At 31.6% G+C, this 7,500-nt stretch overlaps 1 protein-coding gene across 8 annotated transcripts in view; it reads left to right on the top strand.

Moving 5' to 3' along the window:
• LOC135202253 (uncharacterized) overlaps positions 1-7,500 on the top strand; it is a 1,045,919-nt gene that overhangs the window by 609,543 nt on the left and 428,876 nt on the right. For 6 of the 8 annotated variants that reach the window (XM_064231542.1, XM_064231544.1, XM_064231540.1 and 3 more), the window contains one exon: positions 186-210. The exons of the other annotated variants lie outside the window; for them this stretch is intronic. The gene's annotated coding sequence lies outside the window, so the exon portion shown is untranslated. The remainder of the gene's footprint in view (positions 1-185; positions 211-7,500) is intronic. 8 annotated transcript variants of the gene reach the window in all.

The raw sequence follows: 7,500 nt of genomic DNA, 5'->3' as shown, positions 1-7,500 counted from the left end.
TCAACGAGTTTTTTTGTTTTCTGTTAATACTTGTTTTAATATTGCAATAGTTTATCCTCTATTCATTTAATCCCATTTTTCTTTTATTTGCATATTACTCCTTTAACTGATAATCAAAATCTTATAATTTTAGTGTCAGTTTCATTATTTATCAACCTAATTATCAACTACACCTTCTGTTTCAGACCCTCGCGTCTCAGGACTCACCAGGTAAGCAGGTTTTGCTGTAACACCGCGTCAATCCAACAAGTAATTTGAGGAGATCACAAAGGCCAGGATTAGCTAGTTTGGTCATTCTTTCATACTATGCACTTCTCGGATCCAAGAATCTCATCTTCTTATATTCGTTTTCCTCGCATTACTTCACAGGCCATTTTAGTAGGGCGGTTTTTACATCACTTGAGGAGGTTAAGTACAGTAACGTCCGCTTTCATTGTCCATCTGAATCACTTTACCATTGACAACAATGACCTGTTGTTATACTGCTCTGGTAATTTTTTTTTTTCAAGTCTTGGTTTTTTGTGAAAAGGAAACTCACTCACCAATCGTTGTTTTTGGAATTAGTTAAAAGAAAGGGCATTCATCCATCATTTGAGTATTACTAGAAAAGAAAGTTCACTCATCAATGATTGTTGTATTAGTAAAAAATAAAGTTTATTCATCAATTATTGTTTTGACTATTAGTAAAAAAAGAAAGTTCACTCATCTATCATTATTTTGAGTATTACTAGACAAGAAACTTCGCTCATCAATCATTGTTGTGAGTATTAGCAAAAAAGAAAGTTGATTCATCAATCATTGTTTTGATTATTACTAAAAAAGAAAGTTCACTCATCTGTCATTGTTTTGATTATTACTAAAAATGAAGGTGCATTCATCAATTATTGTTTTGAGTGTTACTAGAAAAGAAAGTTTATTCATCAGCCTTTGTTTTGAGTATCAGTAGAAAATAAAGTTCAATCAACAATCATCGTTTTGAGTACTAGTCAAAACGAAAGCTCATTCATCAGTCACTGCCTTGGATATCAGTGAAAAGCGAAGCTCATACATCAGTAAATCTTTTGGGTATTAGTTTATTCGTGAATAAGAAAGTTCAACCATCAGTCACTGATTCCTCATCTTATGATCTTGGTTTAATTATTATTATTATACCATTCACTTCCTGTTATTAATAATTCTATCATTTACTAAGAGTAAAGTGAACTCCTTTTTTTCAGTCTATAACACAGGTAGACTGGCTCGAAAAGAAAAACTATCGAGGACAGTAGATTCACGTAGAGCTAAGTAACAGATTTTGTATGAAAGATAAGTTGAATGAATGAATGAATGATTGAAAGTTTTCCGGCATCCTGAAAAACTTTCAATCATTCATTCATTCATTCAACCTATCTTTCATACATAGGTTGAATAGATGGAGGAAAACATAAGGCCATGTAAAAAGTGTGAAAGAATAAGCAAGCTGGAAGGTCATTGTCAAGTGTTAGTTCCCATTTCCTCGTTTAACTACTGACCTTCGAAGACCACCACGTGGATTTTGCAATGCCAATTGCCAGTCGATCAGTAAGCCAGTTGTCGAAACACTTGTGGTGTGTTATAAACTCATTTCATGATAGCAGTCATTCAGGTGGTCCTTGAATCACTTGTGATATTTGAGGATCTAAGCACAAGTGACCCTAAAAGATTAAATATACTCTTGCTTATGTGGTCACTGAATTCGTTGTTAGGGGCAATGGTACGACAGCACGAATTGAAGTTGAAAAAATGCCATGACACAGAATTTATCACGTACTGATAACAGACCGAGGGCTCTCAATCGTCATTTCGCTGACCTGAGAAAAGCGAAATAGCACCTAATAGGTGATGCAATCTTCCATAACGAGTCTGCCTGCGCGACATTTCATTAAGTCCAGTTTTATTTCTGTGTCCTATTTCGAAGCGAGGTGGGAGGTGGGTGTGTCTGGTCAAAAGGGGGAGACTGAATTTCGTGATGGATCAGGTTCTTCACGCTTTAAGATCTGAGGCAAAGTTTTAGAATGATTTTGGTAATATCCAGTTAACAAAAGTAGAAATATTCATGAGAAAAGTTTCTTTTGATCTCGATATCTAAGTGGATCTAGTGGATGGTATATACTAATGGCAATATTCGTGGTATGCGCTAGGTTTTTTTTTTATTATTGTTTCGTTCTTATAAATATAAGTACGTACATTGTTGAAAAGAAGAGAACTGACAAGTTCTTTTAGTTACGAACTTAATGAAACTTATATTTTTTTATTATATATATATATATATATATATATATATATATATATATATATATATATATATATATATATATTAGTATTTATGCATATATGTAATTTCTTGTGCTTTATTTTATTATGTGTGACACCAAATTCTCATAAAGCTTTACAGTTTAATTTTAGACGACTGAAATACCCTAAAACAAATTTACCTTTGAGAAACGCAAATGTTCTCATCGTCTATCAGAAGCCAGAAATAAGACAGACAGACAGACAGACAGACAGAAAAACTGACAGACACACAAGAAGGAGCGAGAGAGGAATATGTCTGGAAAGGGGTTTTGGGGGGGAAGGAGTGTCTCATACCCTAGAGTTGTGGGTATAGGATGCAAGTCTCAAGGAATCCTATTGGTATGTGAAGGGTTGGATGAGATGAAGAGAGGGGGCCGGGGCGGGGTGAGGGGTGGGTGTTGTGTGGGGGGGGGGGGGGTGCCCAAAGCTGCACCTGTTTTCTGATGATTCTTTTGCCAGAAGAACAAGAGTGAATGACACGATATGCAGAAGTGGATTGGAAGTGAAGGAACCGGTATTGAAAGGAGACTATGCATCGTGAAGAAGAAGAAGAAGAAGGGGAGGAAGAAGAAAGAGGAGAGGAGAAGGGAGAGTAGGAGGAGGACAAGACAGAGAGAGAGAGAAAGAGAGAGATAGAAGGGTTGGGGCTCGTGAATAAAAGGAAAGAGTGGGAGGACGACGAAAGAAAAACAGAGAGAAAAAGAGAGATAGAAGGATATTTGTTCACAAAAAAAGAAGAAAAGTGGTAGGAATGGAAAGCGAGGGAAGGAGAGAAAAGCAAGAGAAAGCCCATTAAAGTAGAAAAAGAGGAGAGGAGATGGAGGAGTGTAAGGAATAAACAGTAACGTAAAATGAGAATACAAATTAGACATAAAGAAGATGATGATGATAAGTAGAGAAGGATAGGAGGCATAGAGAAGATTTACCAAATGGAATGACCACCGCGCAGGAGAAACGAAGATATAACTCTATAGTGTCACAGGTTAACAGAAACCTTTCCTCACAGAAATGGACCTATGTTTTCGTCCCCTAATTTAGTCATGACAGTAAAAACAAGAGTGAAAATCGATATATTTTTTTTACATTTTCAGGATCATGTATTACGTAATAAAATAACAATACACACTCACTCATATATGTAATGTGTATGTATGTATTTATGCATACTCTTAAAACAGGATACGTCTCAAGTATAAAAGGTCCATTCAAAACACCCTGGTTTAAAGCTAAGGACTATATTTCTGTGTTTTAATGGGCTGCTTATATTTGAAGAGAGAGAGAGAGAGAGAGAGAGAGAGAGAGATATGTATATATATATATATATATATATATATATATATATATATATATATATATATAGATATATAAATATATATATATATATATATAATATATATATATATAGTATACATATATATATATATATGTGTGTGTGTGTGTATTTAAATATGCCACAAAGAAGCGAGTAATATCATATAACTGTCAATCATATTCAAGGCACATTGGACACTGCCATAAATCATTTCCTTTTTATTTTCTACTCATTAGAAACAACGATGTAGAGTGACTTTTGACGACTGAGCCTTTCAAGAAAGGTATAGGATGATATTGACGACTCGGCTGTACATAAGCACGTCAAATTTCAGGTGTTCTTGGTACCAATATCAACCCACCTCCGTCGTGACAGCTGATGGCTGAAAGTTTGTTACATGTAACGTAGTCAGTTATGAATTTTTGTCACATACACCTTGACATTATCGTATTCACAAATTTTAAGCCACAAATAGCGGATATTAAGAATTTCACTATACCTTGTGAGTAACTTAACTCGAAGGGAATGAGAACTGAAAAGTGACTAGTAATCGAAGAATTCATTTGGCATCGAAAGATGATGGTTAATTAATACCTCTCAGAATTTCTCAAAAAGGTCAAAGCAATTGTAACTTATGATTTTAATATTTATATGAATATTCCTCATAACGGATTGAAAGAAAGTTTCATCATCAGTCATTGATAAGTGCTCGGAACATCTGAGAATGAAAATCATGAGCACAATTGCTTGTAACCAACTGGAAAGTATTGTAGAGTAATACCCATTTTTCCAGCTTTCTTCGTTTTTAATTTAACAAAGCATCGCCCGCGACGTGAATCACCTGATGCAACAGATTACCAAACCTATATGTGTATTATTATAACATCGCTCGAGAAAAATACGACGTGGGTAAATTATAGTAAAAAAAAAAAATAAGGTCTTCGATTAATGGATGACGCTGTATTTCTCAACAGCGGCGTAAAATTTGAGACTGGGAAGGTAATATATTTCCAAATGAACTGCAGCTCAGTATAGCGAAAATAATTCAAGTTAGGAGGCTTCATTTTCGGAAAGTGATATTCAACTACTAGGAAATAATTGTCACAAGATAAGCCAATATATTTGTTTTCAAAGTGTATAATTTAGATTGTATCATTTGCATGGAATATGAGCGTATTGACAGTGCATTTACCGTACGGGTAAAAACTGTTAGGCATGGATGCAATGAGGACTTGATGTAAAATTACCGCGATAAACTAACAGATATTAAAGCAGTATGAAATAAAAGCACTACAATTAAGACAGATGTACTGATAATCAGAGCCCATCATGGGCCTTTATATTACTTTATGTTAAAATATATAATTTATTAAATAAGACAGGTTACCATCTCACGTGATATAAAATGGTCAAATCAAAGTAAAATCATCCCTTTGAAGAGAACAAAACAAACTTTGGTGTTAGTTTCTAATAATTTTACTGAAGACACAAACCAGGAGTACGATTGCAAAATCGATACCTTGTAATTTATGTAGTTATTTAATCAAGTCTCATAAGAGTTGAGGAATTGTCTCTGTTTCTTTCTGTTATATATGTTATTTATGTTTTTGCAGCCCTCCCTTATTCGTCCTTACATATGTATATGTATACTATAATGTATATATTATTATATATATATATATATATATATATATATATATATCATATATATATATATATATATTATATATATATATATATATATATTTTTTTTTTTTCAGCTTTGAAAATGAGGCTGTGTCCTCGAAACGTCAGCTCGTTTAATAAATGGACAATTACTGGTACTGACGTCTTCCTTCAGCTCCTTGTTGTATGTTGGTTGATAGCAACGCTTCCCATATCCATAAAATAATATATATTATATATATATAATAAATATAATAATATATATATATATATATATATATATAATATGCACTTACATATGTATATCATCCTATATATACGATGTAATCTGTTTGTAGATATATATATAGGGTAGATATACATGTATGAGGGGGTGTGTACAGATAATATATATATATAATATATATTATATATATATATATAATTATATAAAATATATATATGTGTGTGTGTGTGGTGTATACACATTCTAAAACATATTATGTGTTTGTGTATGTATACATTATAAACAAATATGTATGTGTGTGTATACATACACACGAGGAACGTGCAAATGGTCAAGTACGTTATATATACTTGACAAGAGTCTGAGTTTTAGAAAGTTTTTTTTATTTAGTATCGAACTATATTTTCAGAATTTGAAAATAGTATTAGGTTCCTGGTGGCCAAGCACAAATGCACACATATTAGTATATATGTATATATATAGAATGTAGGAATGTATGTATGTATAGTATATATATATATATATATATATATATATATATATATATATATGATATTGATATTGTTAGAATTATAGATACACATGTAAAATACCAAACCTTTAAAAAGTTGGACTTGTTTAGACAATGTGCTTTACTAGGATTCGTACTTGGGCAATTTGCACATTCATGTTGTTTTTCTTAGTCATAGCTGTTACTGATGTTTTTTAATAGAGTTCTCTTCATGAATAACAGACAGATTTCTTAAGATAGTCTAGATTAATCAAATCTATAATTTTATGTGTATCATTGATAATTTAATGAAGAAAATTTAATTTTGAAATAGATTTGCTATATGCCATACTTTACGTATTATATATGATAAATAACATACATACATATATATATAATATATAATACGATATATATATATAGCTATATATATATAGATATATATATATATATATATATATAATATATATTATATATAATATATATAGATATATATATATATATATATATATATTATACTTACGTGTGTGTGTTTTTGTCTAAGTATGAATGCGATCGTGTTACTGTAAAATTCACAAAGCCAAATATTTACACGCAATACAAATAAAATCTACTTTTTCACAAAACTGTAAATAAGTACAATCCGGACATCCGTCAGAATGCGAATGTCCACAGCTGATAACCTTCCACGTAGCGGTACAAAATATACAAAAATGCATAATTGCCTTCCTGCGGCCCAAAACAAACCGAAATCCATCCCCCCCTAAACAATTTACATAGAACATTTCGCATAATAAAAATGAAATTCACTCGATAAGTTTATCACTCTTTGCGAATTGCCGTACTTGAGGTACACGCAATTTAATAACCGTAAAATCGATATCAATTCATAAAGCTACAAAATCATCATAGCTGAATGAACAAATACAATAGACCGTAAATGCAATTTGCATAGAAATAAATTTCTGTTAAGCTGAAATTTTATGCCAAAATATTGAGTAAAATGTTTAACTCCACAATCAATCTGACACCCGTCCAAGAATAAAGAAATGGTAAGAGGTTGTCCACATATAAATGCAGACTACGCACTAGCATTCACATTTACATATATATGCATGTATATGTTATACATAAACTTTCATATATATATATATATATATATATATATATATATATAGGATATATATATATATATACATATATATACGTATATATACGCATATATATATATATATATATATATATATATATATATATATATATATATATATATATATATATATATATATCTGCCCGCCACTTTTTACCAGAAATGCATGTAATTGTTATAACCACGAGAGCCTCTTTTATCTTCTCGAAGTCTTAACACTTTTTTGGATCGTCTGATTCAAAATGTGATTACCTAATATTCTTCCATTAGGATCTAAGGCCCTGTAGTGACAAACTTACCGAAGAGTGAATGAATATAAGAGGATTTATAGTTATGGTATATAT

Source organism: Macrobrachium nipponense, chromosome 30, assembly GCF_015104395.2.
Source record: "Macrobrachium nipponense isolate FS-2020 chromosome 30, ASM1510439v2, whole genome shotgun sequence".
Taxonomy (NCBI): Eukaryota; Metazoa; Arthropoda; class Malacostraca; order Decapoda; family Palaemonidae; genus Macrobrachium; species Macrobrachium nipponense.
This window is presented reverse-complemented; position numbering and strand designations above follow the sequence as displayed.